We start from the raw sequence: 15,647 nt of genomic DNA on the forward strand, positions 1-15,647 counted from the left end.
CTCAACGGTCCCAGGTTCGATTCCCGCTTGGGTCACTGTCTGTGTGGAGTCTGCCCGTTCTCCCAATGTCTGCTTAGGTTCTCCTACGGGTGCTCCAGTTTCCTCTGACAAGTCTCAAAAGACGTGCTGTGAGGTGAATTGGATGTTCTGAATTCTCACTCTGTTTACCCGAGCAAGTGCTGGAATGTGGCGATTAGAGGCTTTTCACAGTAACTTCATTGCAGTGTTTTTAAAAAAAATATTTTTATTCTCCTTTTTCACAATTTTTCTCCCGAATTTACACCCAACAACAATCAATAACCAACAACAAATATCTCAAACCCCATAACAGTAACAACGATCCCATCCTCCCACCATGCCCAGACATCAGCCCGCATGTTAACATAAACAAATGACAAAGAAAAAAAAGGAATCCGGGATTACCCACAGCCATCTTTTTTTTTTCTTTTTTTTAATAAATTTAGATTACCCAATTATTTTTTTCCAATTAAGGGGCAATTTAGCGTGGCCAATCCACCTACTCTGCACATTTTTTTTTTGGGTTGTGGGGGCGAAACCCACGCAGAAAGGGGGAGAATATGCAAACTCCGCACGGACAGTGACCCAGAGCCGGGATCGAACCTGGGACCTCAGTGCCGTGAGGCGGTTGTGCTAACCACTAGGCCACCGTGCTGCCCCCCACAGCCATCTTCAACATACACAACCCCCTTCCCCTGCACCCCACCCACCCCAACTAATGTTCGATGTTATCCAGTTCTTGAAAGTGCAAAATAAATAGTGCCCATGTAGAACCCCTCCGAGCTTCCCCTCAGTTCGAACTTAACCTTCTCAAGGGTCAAGTATTCCAACAGGTTCCCTCGCCACGCCAGGGCACAGGGTGGAGAGGCCGCTCTCCATCCCAGCAGGACCTGCCTTCGGGCGATCAATGAGGTGAAGGCTATGATATCTGCCTCCGCACGCGTTTCCAACCCTGGCTGATCCGACACCCGAATATGGCCTCCCGGGGACCCGGGTCCAGCTTCACATGCACCACCTTGGAAATTACCCTAAACACCTCCTTCCAGTACTCCCCAAGCTTTGGACAGGACCAAAACATATGAATGTGATTAGCGCCCCCCCCCTCCCTGCAATGTTCACACACATCTTCTACCCCTTCAAAGAATCGGCTCATCCTTGTCCTCGTGAGGTGTGCCCTGTACACCACCTTCAGCTGTATCAGCCCCAACTTCGCACACGAGGTGGAGGCATTCACTCTCCGGGGTACCTCACACCAGACCCCCTCCTCTATAATCTCTCCCAATTCTTCCTCCCACTTCGCTTTGATCCCCTCCAGTGGTGCCTTATCCTTTTCCAACATAGCTCCGTATACCGCTGACACTGCCCCCTTCTCCAGTCCACTTGCCGTCAGCACCTCCTCCAACAACGTGGAGGCCGGTTCCTCCGGGAATCTCTGTATCTCCTTCCTGGCAAAGTCCTGAACCTGCATATACCTAAACACTTCTCCCTGCTCCAGCCCATACTTCGCTTCCAGCTCCCTCAATCCTGCAAATCGACCCCGAGTAAACAAATCTTTTAGAGTCTTAATCCCCTTCTCTTCCCATTTCCGAAAGCTTCCGTCCCATCTCCCTGGCTCAAATCTGTGGTTCTCCCGGATCGGCATTTCTCTCCACCCTGCCCCCAACCTGAAGTGTTGGCGAAACTGCCTCCAGATTTTCAATGAAGCTGTTACTACCGGACTCCCTGAGTATTTCCCCGGAGCTATCGGGAGCGGGGCAGTTGTTAGTGCCTTCAGCACCGACCCCCTGCACGAACTCTCCTCCATTCTGACCCACTGGGAATCAACCCCTCTGACCCAGCTCCGCACCGTCTCCACATTCGCCGCCCAGTAGTAGTACATCAGGTTTGAGAGACCCAAACCCCCTGCCTGCCTTCCCCTCTGTAGCAGCACCTTCCTCACTCTGGCCACCTACCCATCCCATATAAACAAAGTAATCCTTCCCTCAATCTCCCTGAAAAAGGACTTTGGCAGGAAAATCGGTAGGCATTGACAAAATAAACAGAAATCGCGGCAACACATTAATTTTAACCGCCTGCACCTGACCTGCCAGTGACAGAGGGAGACCATCCCACCTCGCCAGGTCGGCTTTCACTCTCCCCACCAAACTAGTGATGTTGTATCTGCGAAACCTTCCCCACTCCCGGGCAACCTGCACCCCCAAATACCTAAAGTGAGTCCCCGCCCTAGGGAATGGCAGCCCCACCATCCCTGCCCCCACCCCCGGTTGAGACGCCACGAAATACTCACTCTTGTCCAAGTTCAGCTTGTACCCAGAGAAAGACCCAAATACCTGCAGCAACTCCAATATTCCTCCTATCGACGCACTCGGCTCTGACACATACAGCAGCAAGTCGTCGGCATACAAGGACACCCTATGCTCTATCCCCCCCTCACTATTCCTTTCCATGCTCCCGAACTTCTTAATGCGATGGCCAACGGCTCAATCGCAAGCGCAAATAGCAGGGAGGACATAGGACATCGCTGCCTCGTCCCACGGTGGAGAGAGAACTATCTCGAACTGATATTGTTCGTGCGGACACTCGCCTTTGACTCCTTATATAATAACTTTACCCAGTTCACAAAACTTGGTCCAATCCCAAACCGTTCCAGCACTGCCATCAGGTCATTCCACCCGATCAAACGCCTTCTCGGCGTCCAGTGCCACCACCACCTCTGTTTGCTCCCCTTCCGCCTGTGCCATAACGACGTTCAAGACCCTCCTAATATTCGAAAACAGCTGCCTCCCTTTCACGAACCCTGTCTGATCCTCACCTATCATCTTCGGGAGGCACCCTCCAGCCTACCCGCCATTACCTTCTCCAATACCTTTGCGTCCACATTAAGAAGTGAAATGGGCCTATACGACCCACACTCCGTCGGATCCTTATCCTTTTTAAGCAACAGTGAAATTGATGCCTGCCCCAAGGTTTGCGGCAGCACTCCCTTCCCTATCACCTCTTCAAACATCCCTACCATCAGGGGTGCCAACTTATCCTTAAATATTTTTATAATATTCCACCGGAAACCCATCAGGCCCTGCCACCTTCCGACTGCATCCTCCCAATCGCGTCTTTTATCTCCTGCTCCAGTATTGCTCCTTCTAATGTAGCCCTTTCTCCCTCCCCTAACCTCGGGTACTCCAGCCCACCTAGAAATTCCAGCATCTCACGGTCTCCCCCGGGTGGCTCTGGCCTGTATAACCTCTCGTAGAATTCCTGAAAAACCTTGTTAATCAGCTCCGGAGCCTCCACCAACTTCCCGGCCCTATCCCTTAGCTGAAGAATTTCCCTTGCTGCTGCCTCCCTCCGGATCTGACCTGCTAACATACGCCCCGCCTTGTCTCCATGCTCATAAACTGCACCCCTCGCTCGCCTCAGTTGGCGCACCGCCTTCCTGGTGGATAGTCGACCGAAGCTCGCCTGTAGTTCCTTCCTCTTTCCCAGCATCGCTGGGTCCCCATCCTCCCCATAACTCCTATCTACCTCCAACATCTCATCTATTAGCCTCTGCCGCTCCAACCTCTCCTCTTTGTCCACCCTGGCCATAAACAAAATTACCTCACCCCTCACTACCGCCTTTAGAGCCTCCCAGACGACTGCCATTGACACCTCACCCGTACAGTTGAATCTTACATATTCCTTAATTACCTTTTCAATTTTTTCACAGACTACTTGGTTCCCCAAAAGCCCCACATCCAGTTTCCACCCCGGCGTCTGCACTACCCCCTTATCCAGCACCACATCCACCCAATGTGGCGCGTGATCTGACGTAGCAATTGCAGAGTATTCCGACCCCTTGACTCCAGCCAGCAAAGCCTTTCCCACCACAAAAAAGTCAATCCACCAGTATACCCTATGGACTGCTGAGAAAAACGAGTACTCCCGTACCCCTGGGTGGAGGAACCTCCAAGGGTCCACCCCTCCAATTTCCACCATTAGCCCAGCTAGCGCCTTTGCCCCCCTGATGGGACCAGCGAGCGCGGCCGTGATCTGTCCAACCGTGGCTCCTGCACCAGGTTCCAGTCGTCCCCCCCCCCCCCCCCCCCCCCCCCCAATACCAAACCGTATCCCCTTCTTATATAACGTTGCCTTCACTCACCCAAACGCCGCTCGTCTTATTGCAAACTCCACCGTCAAGTCCTGGTAGATCCGGACCGTAGTACCATCCCATAGTATCTCCCGCTTCTGCTTCGCCCAGTTTAACACCTTCTCTTTCACGCAAAACTTTTGGAAGCAGATAATTACTGCCCTTGGCGGCTCGTTCACTTTGGGCTTCGGCCTTAATGACCAATGGGCTTGGTCTAGCTCGTACTGCGAGGGGCTCTCACCCTCCCCCATCAGCTCCGCCAACTTCTTAACGAAGTATTGTGTTGGCCTTGGGCCCTCTGTCCGTTCGGGCAAGCCCACAATTCTCAAATTATGCCGCCTTGAGTGGTTTTCCAAGTCTTCCAGCTTTGCTCGGAGACCTCTATTAATCTCCACAGCCCTTCACAACTCATCTCCCATCGAGGTGACCTGGTCGCTGTGTCGTGACATGGCTTCCTCCACTTCTTTCATCGTCTCGCCCTGCTCTCTCACCTCGGCCAATGCCTTTGCCAACGCCACCTTCAACGGGGCAATTATCGGGGCGATTGCCTCCTCCATCAGTAACTTCAATGCGGCCGCTGTCTCCTTTTTCCAGGCCTCCATGTGCCTCGTAAACTGTTTTTCCAGCTCCACCGCCATCACCTCGGTCATCTTCTCCACCGTACATAGTGCGGCCCCGCTTTGCAGTTCGGCTTCCGCCGTCCTATCACCACTTTTATTTGTCTTCTTCAGCGGCGACCCTGCGTTTCCTCCTTTCTTCGACGCTGCTTTTCACATCCTTTAGCAGCTTATTGTTTTTCACTTTCTTTCTCTTCTCCTCTCTCTCCCTCCACCCTTCTGTCCTTCATCAATCTGAATTATTCTTTTTTTTAAAAGACAAAGGGGAGGAAAAAAAAACTTCACCAAACTTCTTTAAATTTCTTTAAATCTTCCAGCTCTCTTTCTTTCCCCTCTGTACTCATCCAGAACTCCCCTGGGACCAGGTTCCAGCCTTCTTACTTCCTCCTAGGTGGGCGCCATCCGTTGTGGGACACCGCACTTACATGGTGTCCTGGACTCGGGCCTGCCTCCTCGGCCTCCTCGTAGCTCCGCCCCCGCTGCTCTGGCCCCGACGCCGCGCTGGGCCCAGGACCTCCGCCCCCGCCGCCCCAACACCCGCGTGGGATTCTTCACCGGTTTTTAAACCGGCTCCGCTGGCTGCTCGCGACGGCCCCAAAGGCCGACGGTAGTCGGGGGGTGCGTCGAAACTCTGGGATTTCCCCGAAATCGTCGCGGCCACCGGCGGGAGCTCTTCGCGCTGCGGCCGCCCTGCGCGCCCACGCCACCGGAAGTCTTCATTGCTGTGTTAATGTAAGCCTACTCGTGACAATAATAAAGATTAGTATTAACTGGCCCACCCAGCTAGCATGGAGGCCCAAGGCCTCCGAACCGCCTTACAGCCCCCCTCCCCATCACCCGTTCACACTCTCCCAACAAAACTGTAAAGGTGCACTTACCTTTGATATTGTCCCCACGGAGAGACCTACCCTCCAAACACCCCTTCATCAAAACCAAACAAACAATTTGAGGGCAAAAGTTTCCCCGAGAACAAAAAAAAGGCCTGCTCACAAACTCCTCCAAAGTTCAGTGTCCTCCTTCTCCTGCCAGTCCATTGTCCCTCATGAAGTTCGTCGTCTACTCACACTTCAGAAAAGTCACCCAGATGTGGGCCAGGTACAGCACCCTGAACGTCACCCCTTTCTTGAAGAGGGAAGCCTTCACCCGATTAAACCATCTTGCCAGCTCTGCACCCAGGTCTTGAGACACCTTACAGCTCGTTCCCTTCCCAGGTGCACATCCTCGCCCACCAAAGAATCTTTTCTTTATCCAGAAAGCACCACCATCACCTTTGGCGGCGCGCCTGCTTGCAGCCTCCGCATCAGCGTCCTGTGTGCTCGGTCAGCCTTCAGGGGCCGGTCAAAGGCTCCCTCCCTCATCAGCTGCTCCAACATTTTGGCCACATACGTGTGGCCTTCGCGCCTACGGGCACCCCCACAATCCTCAAATTTTGCCTTCTGGAGCGGTTCTTCAGATCTTCCACCTTCTCCTTCAGCCTCTTCTGGTTCTCCCGCTTCATCCCCACCTCTGCCACTAACGGGGCCAGCTGCTCTTCGTGCTTCCCCACCGCCTCCTCCACTTTCTGGGTTGCTCGGCCCTGGGACTCCAGCCTACAGAGACTCAATACCTACTTTAATTGGCTCCATCACTTTGGCCAGGTCTTCCAGGGCCTCCACAAACTGCTCCATTGACCACTGGGCAGGCCGAATGGGCCCCCAGCCATCTTTACCTGTGGTGCACCACGAAGAGTCTCCTGTTCCAACAGCTCCTTTCTTGTCCCACTCCTACTTCGTGGATGCAGCCACCGTTACACCAGAATGTTACACCTTCTCCAGATACTCCTGCACGTCTTCCCATCCAAGACTTCACCCTTCAGACGGGAAAGGACCAAAAAATACCACATTGAGCAGGAGCCACCAAATGTGTGACCACTCACTCCACAGCCTCCACCGGAAGTCCCTAGCTTAACCTTTTCCATTACTTTCTGCCCTTGCATAACTGGCTGTAGTACTCAAATTTTAGCCCAAGATCTTCATAGAATCCCTCCAGTGCAGACGGAGGCCATTCAGCCCATCGAGTCAGCACCAACTCTCCAAAAGAGTACCTCACCCAGGCTCACACCCCCACCCATCCCTGTAACCCCACCTAACCTTTGAACACTCGGGGGCAATTTAGCATGACCAATCCACCTAACCTGCAGATGTCCAAGATTTGTACATTTGTGGGGAGACGGTAGTGTAGTGGTAATGTCACTGGGCAGGTAATCTGGAAAAACAGGTTCAAATCCACCATGGCCTCTGATGAAATTTAAATTCAATAAAGTAAAATCTGGAATTGAAAGTTAGTTTCAATAATGGTGACCAACTAGAATTGTTGTAAAAACTAATTTGTTTCTCTAACATCCGTTAGGGAAGGAAATCTGTCATCGTTGCCTGTTCTGGCCTACATGTGACTCCAGATCCACAACAATATGGTAAACTCTTAACGGCCCTCTGAAATGACCGAACAAGCCACTCAGTTCAAGGGCGAGTTGGGATAGGCAACTAATGCTGCCCCTGCCAATGATGCCCATCGAAAGCATGAATAAAAAAAAATTAACATCGCCTTATCATTTATGTATTTTTCAGGGATGCCATTCTGCAATCTCTCAGTGAGAATTATCGCCCACTGACACTAAATCCAGAAGCTGTGAGCAGCTGGCTGCTGAGGCTCCAGACCGTCAGCACAAACTCGGAAAGCTAGACTCTTGTACTCACCAGATGCTTTCAAGGTATAATCAGTAATCGCTACCAAGTTGTTTTTCTCTTTTCCTCTGCTTTCAGAGAGGAAGCAATATCCTCCAATGGCTCAAACATAATTCCGAAACCAGGTGTCTTGTATAGATTGGGATGATGCAAGTCGATTGCTGTCTGATTCTGAGTGAATCGATCGTTTTCTTTTCATCTATCAGCGAAGGACAAAATAGATTCTTTCATGCAATCAGCCTGTGCTCACAGCAGTAGTTTGTGTTCAGTAATATCATCCTGTGGTCTGTTCTGACTGATTAGCTTGTCTGACTGGTGGGGCTGTTTTCTTTGATTTTTGTTTTCTTTTTGAATTTACCATTTGAACAGCATTTTTATTTGTAGCCTCTGCTACTTGAGATTTTAACTGACTGTCTCTGTAAGTGGAGCCAGCATTGCTCTATCCCTGTATGGTTGGACCTGGCTCTGTCAGTCCCACAATGCACTGTTCTAACACAGAATAGGATGTTTCATATTCTTCACCAACTTGAACATATTAGATACGAGAAAAGAATGCCCAGCACTCCCATCTCTCATGTATTGGCACAGGATACAAATATTAACGATTGTGATAAATGTAGGAATTTCAGATATATTGTATTATATGTATTTGGTGTACTAAGGGTTAAAATCCTGGGTTAGTGTGTATGACTGCTGCAATAGCGTTTATAAAAAAAAAAAAAAAAAAAAAATCCTGGTTTGACAGACAGCTTGGCTTTTGTAGTCAGAGGTGCAATACAAGCATCGTTAGTATTTGGGGTTTGGACTTTTATTTATATTAAGAGTTTTTCCTGGGGAGTATCTAATTAGAGACATTGGGCGTGATTTCCCCCCAAAATTTCAAAGTTAATTTGTGGTGTGTTTTTCAGGTAGTTTCCCGCCTGTTCTACCCACGAGTTCCCCACCGCTATCCAATGACACGTAATCACTTTTTTGGCGCCCTGGGGAGTTTCTCAACGGTTTAGCCCACACTTGAACATTTTTTTATTAGCACTAGGGAGCTGAACTCTGAGATCAGGCCGCCATTTTGAAAGGGTGCCCTGACATCTTGGTGAGCTTACACCCCACAGCCATGGGCAATATCACCTCCCCACACACAAAGACACTGCTTCCCCCCCCCCCCCCCCCCCCCCCAAAGCCTTCCAGGACCCCCACCAATCACCCCTCTAACCTCCCAAAGGCCCATACTTATCTTCCCTGCACTCCCCCACGCATCAAACACCCCCTCCACCCTCATTCTATGGGCTTGGCCCCCCGGCCCTTGGCAGTGTCACCTGGGCACTCAGGCACCCTTGCACTTGCACTGACAGTGCTGATCGACACCTGGCTGCAGCCACCCTGGGGAGGAGAGAGAATCGAGGGAGGCCAGTGGATCCCGGGCAGTAGGTCATAGAGTCATAGATGTTTACAGCATGGAAACGGGCCCTTGTCCATGCCGCCCAGTTTCTATCACTAAGCTAGTCCCACTTGTCCGAATTTGGCCCATATCCTTCTATACCCTGTAAGTAGGTGTACAACGTACTTCTGGGAGCGTCGTTTGGTCAGGCCCATTTGGGGTGAAGTTTCAACTCTGATATCTCACCGGACTCTGGAGAATCTCGCGAGGCGAGGAGCCTTTTGGAAGACTCGCTGGAAGCCTCTCCCGGCATTCATTAGCTGCCTTGTGCTCTCCCTTGAGCACAACATGGCCGGAGAATCGGTCCCATTGTGCTCCGCTTAGCAAGATTATGCGGTTAATGGGAGGAGCCAGGGGTTGAAGCAGTCAGGTGGAGGTTTTCAGAGTTCGTTTTAGGCTGGAGGGGCAACTGAGAAGGTTTCTGAAGAAACACAGCCAGAGATTCGACATTATTCTGACAGGGTCTCGGGTCTCTTTCTTTCAAGCAGTTTCAAAAGATCTCTCTTTCTTAAAGTGGAGTGTCCAAGACATCTCTTTCCAGCAAGAATTCCTGAGTCTGCTAACTGCATTTAAAAGTTTTGGGACCTAAGATGGTTTTGTTGTTTGAGTGGAAATAAATTCCTCACGGTCTTAGAGAATTAAAACAAAACTGTTGGGGTCTAGTCCGGGATCGTAATATTATCGACATATTCCTTTCACCCACATTCTAGTCCATCTCTATCTCCCATATCGCACCTCACCTATGCAATTGATCCAAGTCTCTGAAGATCATCAATTTTATGATGAGCATGAAAATTTTGTGGAGAGGATAAACAGTGGGGGAGGATTTAACTTCGTATGACCAGAATAGGGGAAACTAGGTTGGTTTATGCAAAGAAGAGCAGTATTAAATAAGTGATTGGAACAGAAGGAATAAAACTGACAAAGTGTTACTGGAGGAGAAACATGAGACATATGCAGCTTTGGAGTTGAGATACAAATGTTTGTAGACGGGACAATGGCTATCTGGGATAAATGAGAAAACTAGAAAAAAAAATATGAAGGATCATAATTTTGAAAATAATGTTAGGATTGAGGTGCATGTATAAATACACAAAAGCAATTAAACAAAATTGGAGAACGGGATGAGAGTCTTAATTTATCTGGTTGTAGTGGCTTTATGATCTGGAGCGATGACAAGAGGAAGCAGCCTTAGCCTCCAAAAGTGCAAGCATGAACAGATGTTCTGCTACAGAATCCATGTCACTCGGAAGTGAAATAGTAGCTATGACAGGTGAGCAAAGGCCATGTAGCTGCCAAGTACATGTAGCTCTTTGATATCTCCCACTCCCTTGTCCTTTCCATGCAGGCACAATTTTTTTCCCCCTTTTTAATTCGTTCATAAGATGAGAGTGTCATTGACAAGGCCAGCATTTGTTGCTCATCCCTAATTGACCTTGAGAGGGTGGTGGTGAGCCTCCGCCTCGATTTGCTGCAGTCCATGTAGGGTAGGAACACCCACAGTGCTTTTAGGGAGGGAGTTCCAGGTTCTGACCCAGCGAATGTGAATTAAATATTATGATCCCGGACCAGACCTCAACATTTGCTCGGATACTGGACAAGAACCCCAACACTTTTTAATTTGTAATACTGAGAGGAAAGGACACTTCGCTCCAGGAGTGATTCCAGGCACAAATAGGGACATGATCTCTCAAAACAAACTTTGTTACGAACACAGTATTAAACTACCTTACATCACAGAAATATAGCTTGCAATTACCAGTTAATAATGCTTAACAATAAAATAAAAGGACATTTCTAACTTCTACCTTCTCTATCTCCAATCAAGCAACACCCATCACAGGTCAAAAACTACTTATGAATAACAGTATTGTTGCTCTCTGGATAGAGAGTTCTTTGAAATATTGCTTGAAGAGGAGAGAGAGAGATCCTTTCTGCAAACAACCGGCAGATCCCTGTCTATCAGGTTAATGCTGGATTGCCTTCTGCAAAAGCTGTGGTTCAGCTCACAGCTTCCAGATAGTAACCTGCAACTACCTGCTAGATCCAGCTCTTCCTGTTAATTACATCATCTTTATCCCATTCAAATCCCATGACCTGCTTACGTAAGTTTAAGCACAATGTATCTAATTATCTACTCCCCAGAAATCATAACAAAATCCCATTAGACTTCTTATAAAGATGAGCATGGCTTGAAAATAATGATCTCACTTTTGCGATATCCTAATTGCACCATTTCCAGCCACAAAATCTGACTTTCTTTTAAACCTGAATTTTAAAAATATTACTTCATACCCTAACACAGGCTTTTAAATCATTACTGCAGCAAATACTTGTAATACAAATCTAATCGGAGAATATGAGTTCCCAAAGTGTACGGGCAGAGGTCTGCCCAGCTAAGGCTCGTTAGCAGGACTTGAAAGCGTAGCTCCCAGACCTGCACCAAAGATTCCCGACAGTCTTGGGCTGGGATGATTGTTTTGTATGTCACGGTAGTGGCTTTAATTTTAGTTTTAAATAAACCAGTTAGGCATTTCACTCCGTGTCGTTGGGAATTATTATTCCAATGATTATTCCATGCTCCCTTTATATTTCTTTTGGAAGCCCACCATCATGACTATGTTGTGCCCATCAAAATTCTGTTATTTAATCATGGGTAAACATGATTTCCCTTTAACCTGCTACAGACACTTGGTCATCTCTCAACAGTGGTTAAGAGATTGGACCAGAGCCACAGCTTTTATAAGTTTTAAGATGGTGCGGAAAGATTGATTTGTTCCAGGAGTGATATGAAAAGAAATAGGGCTTGGATAGTTTATGAAAAGAAAAGAAAACATATTTAGACTTCCAAACTCAACCCAAACAATAGCAGATTACTTGTAGTTTCTTAACCTGAACACGCTTTCCATTAAACAGTACTTTCAATAAACATGCAGCTCTAATGCCACTTACACAGAAAGACAAAGCCAACAACATTTGCGAAACAATTTTTCTTCTTTTGGAAACATTCATTCAGAACCTGGTGGCAACTTTTTGTGACCTCTCTTGGTCGATTTCCAAAGCCTTTTCCCGTACCTGTTCAAAACAGGATTTTTTTTTATTATCTCTAAGCTCTGTCTATCCCCTCGAATAAATGTTCTCTGGGGTTTATAGACTTGAACTTATCATCATTGTCTTGGCTGTTTGATTGCCCACTACAAAAGAACAGAGCCATGTTATTAATATGCAGCTAACCTCCTATTGACAGACAAAGTGGTCATCAAACTCGAAAGGGCTAATGGCTGGTCAGACAGGAGTGGGCCAAAGGACAATGGATCTGGGGCATTCTGTGTATTCCCACTAACTAGTTTCAGTCTGACTGAGACAATGTAACTCGGCCAGGCGTAGGCGTATCCCTCTGACTCCGTGCGAGCAGTATTTTCCCTCTAAATTGATTGTTACACCTTTGATCTCATTTCTGGACCCAATTTCCTAATATCTCCCTTGTATAACAAACCAATCCATTATCGATTTCCTTAATTAATCTCTACACATATCCAAGTTACTCTTTTGTTTGGATCATCATTTCTAAATGCTTCCCCACCACTAAGGTTAAACTGACTGCCTGTCATTGTTGGGTTTATTCTAGCACCTTTTGTTTTGAACAAGGGTATAACATTTGCAAATCTCCAGTCTTCTGGCACCCTGCGGAAGATTTTTGGATTCCTTTAAGGTTAGCTGCTAGTCTCTTCTCATATATATTCTTTTCTGCTCTTATTTTTTTAACTTCCCTCTGTACTTTCTCGATGGAACCTGGTCCTTTTCTGCTTCTTCTTACTCTCTTGCCATCCAGGAAACTCTGGATTTGTTTGCCCTACCTTTTACCCCTTGTGGAAATGCGTTGCGACTGTATGCAGCATCTTGTCTCTGAAGGCATCCCATTTGTTCCATTACTGTTTTTCTTGGCAATTATTATTCCAATTTATCCAAGACAGATTTGTTTTCAACCAAAACTGAAATTTGTCCTCCTATTAAGTATTTTCACTCTAGATTGTTTCTTATCCTTTTCCATACCTAATCTAAACCGTACAATACTGAGTACTATTTATAAATGTTGGGCTAATGATTTTTGATTCGCCTGCCCCGTCTAATTCCCAAGAACCAGGTCCAGAATGTCAGGAAGATCTTTTTTTTTTAATCAAAATTTTCTAAATTTTTAATTTAAGTATCCAATTAAGGAGCAATTTAGCCTGACCAATCCACCTAACATCTTTGGGTTGTGGGGGTGAGACCCAAGCAGAGACTTGAGAGAATGTGCAAACTCCAGACAGACAAAAAGATCTGAGCACACATTAGCACAGTGGGTACCACTGTTGCTTCACAGCGCCAGGGTCCCAGGTTCGTTTCCCGGCTTGGTTCACTGTCTGCGGATGTGCATGTTGTCCCTGTGTTTCCTCCCGATGCTCCGGTTTTCTCCCACAAGTCCAGAAAGACATGCTGCTTGGGGAATTGACCATTCTGAATTCTCCCTATGTGTATCTGAACAGGCGCGGAATGTGGCCACCAGAGGCTTTTCACAATAACTTCATTGCAGTGTTAATGTAAGCCTACTTGTGACAATAAAGATTATTAAAAAGATTAACTGCGATTAAAAGTAATGCAGATGTTCAAAGTTGGGGAATGTTTTACAGAAATTTTTCTAAGACCACTTTGTGATCTCTTCATTGGCTGATGAGTAAAAAAGCTTTGCTTGATTCAGTTGTTAGAAATAACGGATGAAAATCAGAGAACAATTGGGAGAGAGCAACTATAAAAAAAGTTACATTTGATGTCAAAGTAGAAAAGGAGAATGTATAATTAGTGGTAAGCATGCCTGACTGGAAAAAAGGTGAAGTTCAGTGCGATAGGAAAGGCTCTGGCCTAGATTAACTTGGCAGTAAAATTCAGCAAATGACTTGAGGCAAGACAATGACCTTCAAATTTCAACTGGAGAAAGTACAAAGTAGCTATGTTGCCTTTTTGCACAAAGAATACACATCAAAGAATAGGGTTGCATATGTAAATGAATTAATTAAAGCTAAACTAAAATATAAAAAGAGGGATATGCTAAAACCAAAACTGGCAGTATAGCAGAGAAGCATGAGTGGGCAAAACATGTACAGGGAAGTTGAAAAGATGGTTAGGGGGACAAAACTTGGAATATGAAAAATGGTGAGAAGAAAATACTGAAGAAAACAATAAGGGCTTGCAGAAGCAAATTTAAAGAGCAAAAGAAATAACTAAGCCTGCTCAGAGATGAGCCTAATTGTGGAGGGTGAAGTGATGAATGAATAAATGTTTTGTCAGGTGAAAGTGAGAATGTGGATGCATTGAGGAGGTGGCTGGAAGGGGATATAAAAGGTGGGTTTATGGAAACAAATTTTGGGTTTATTGTGTGAAGCTTGTTTTTGAAGAAAGGTACGAAGTCCTGATTGTGACAAATGCAAATAATTTGGAAATTGGGCGATATGCGATTTCAGGTAGAAAATGGGTTATTTCAGTCAAAGGTTGTGGGATCCTCCTGTATAAAAATTGATGACATGTTTCCTTCAACCACAGTGCCTGCACTCATAAATTGTGGAGAACTTTGGGACATCCTGAGAATAAGAAGTGTGGTGATTATGCATCACTGTATATACACAAGGGGTTAATGTAAATACACTACAACTAAGTAACCACTAGAGTGCACCAGAGATGTCATGACACGCAGACGTACAGCCAATGGGTCATTGCAACACGACACAACCCATGGGTAATCAGGACACCCAGAGGTGGCATTACTACAAGGGGGCACTGCATGACCCATTTAAAAGGACAGGGCACACAGGCTCTGCCTCTTTCCACAGACAGCACGGTAGCACAAGTGGATAGCACTGTGGCTTCACAGCGCCAGGGTCCCAGGTTCGATTCCCCGCTGGGTCACGGTCTGTGCGGAACATAGAACATAGAACAGTACAGCACAGAACAGGCCCTTCGGCCCTCAATGTTGTGCCGAGCCATGATCACCCTACTCAAACCCACGTATCCACCCTATACCCATAACCCAACAACCCCCCCCATAACCTTACTTTTTAGGACACTACGGGCAATTTAGCATGGCCAATCCACCTAACCCGCACATCTTTGGACTGTGGGAGGAAACCGGAGCACCCGGAGGAAACCCACGCACACAGGGGGAGGACGTGCAGACTCCACACAGACAGTGACCCAGCCGGGAATCGAACCTGGGACCCTGGAGCTGTGTAGCATTTATGCTAACCACCATGCTACCCTGCTGCCCCTGATGATTGGTTTATCGAAGACTACTCGGACATGGCTGAGTTATTCGGATATGATGATCATACAAGCATCAGCGCCACGGTTGTAAAGCTCAAAACGACTCTACTCATGGTAGATGAATCCAGTACCATGATGCCATGGCAGATCATCGATACATTGGATGACAGCAACCTGTCAAATACCCAGGAAGAAGACGAAGCCCACAGAGTGCGGCCTGATGCCACACGACAAGTGGTCCACGCGCCATGAAGAGTTCCCGACTCGACACACACAGCGATGAAAGACTCCACAGCGAGACCACTGCACAACTCCACACAGGGAACTGCATGCAGTCCATGCATGAACAAGGCCATGAAGGTCTATCCTCCTTTATCTGAGCAACCAGCAGCAGACGATGCAAGTCTGCCATGCTCACGTGAACAACAGAAAGA

The 15,647-nt window shown here is 47.3% G+C and overlaps 1 protein-coding gene across 6 annotated transcripts in view; it reads left to right on the plus strand.

Annotated features, from left to right (window-relative positions):
• Nucleotides 1-15,647, plus strand: part of prdm10 (PR domain containing 10) — a 317,111-nt gene that overhangs the window by 15,563 nt on the left and 285,901 nt on the right. For 4 of the 6 annotated variants that reach the window (XM_038778556.1, XM_038778562.1, XM_038778558.1 and 1 more), the window contains exon 2: nt 7,368-7,510. The exons of the other annotated variants lie outside the window; for them this stretch is intronic. The gene's annotated coding sequence lies outside the window, so the exon portion shown is untranslated. The remainder of the gene's footprint in view (nt 1-7,367; nt 7,511-15,647) is intronic. 6 annotated transcript variants of the gene reach the window in all.

This window comes from Scyliorhinus canicula, chromosome 19 (assembly GCF_902713615.1).
Source record: "Scyliorhinus canicula chromosome 19, sScyCan1.1, whole genome shotgun sequence".
NCBI lineage: Eukaryota > Metazoa > Chordata > Chondrichthyes > Carcharhiniformes > Scyliorhinidae > Scyliorhinus > Scyliorhinus canicula.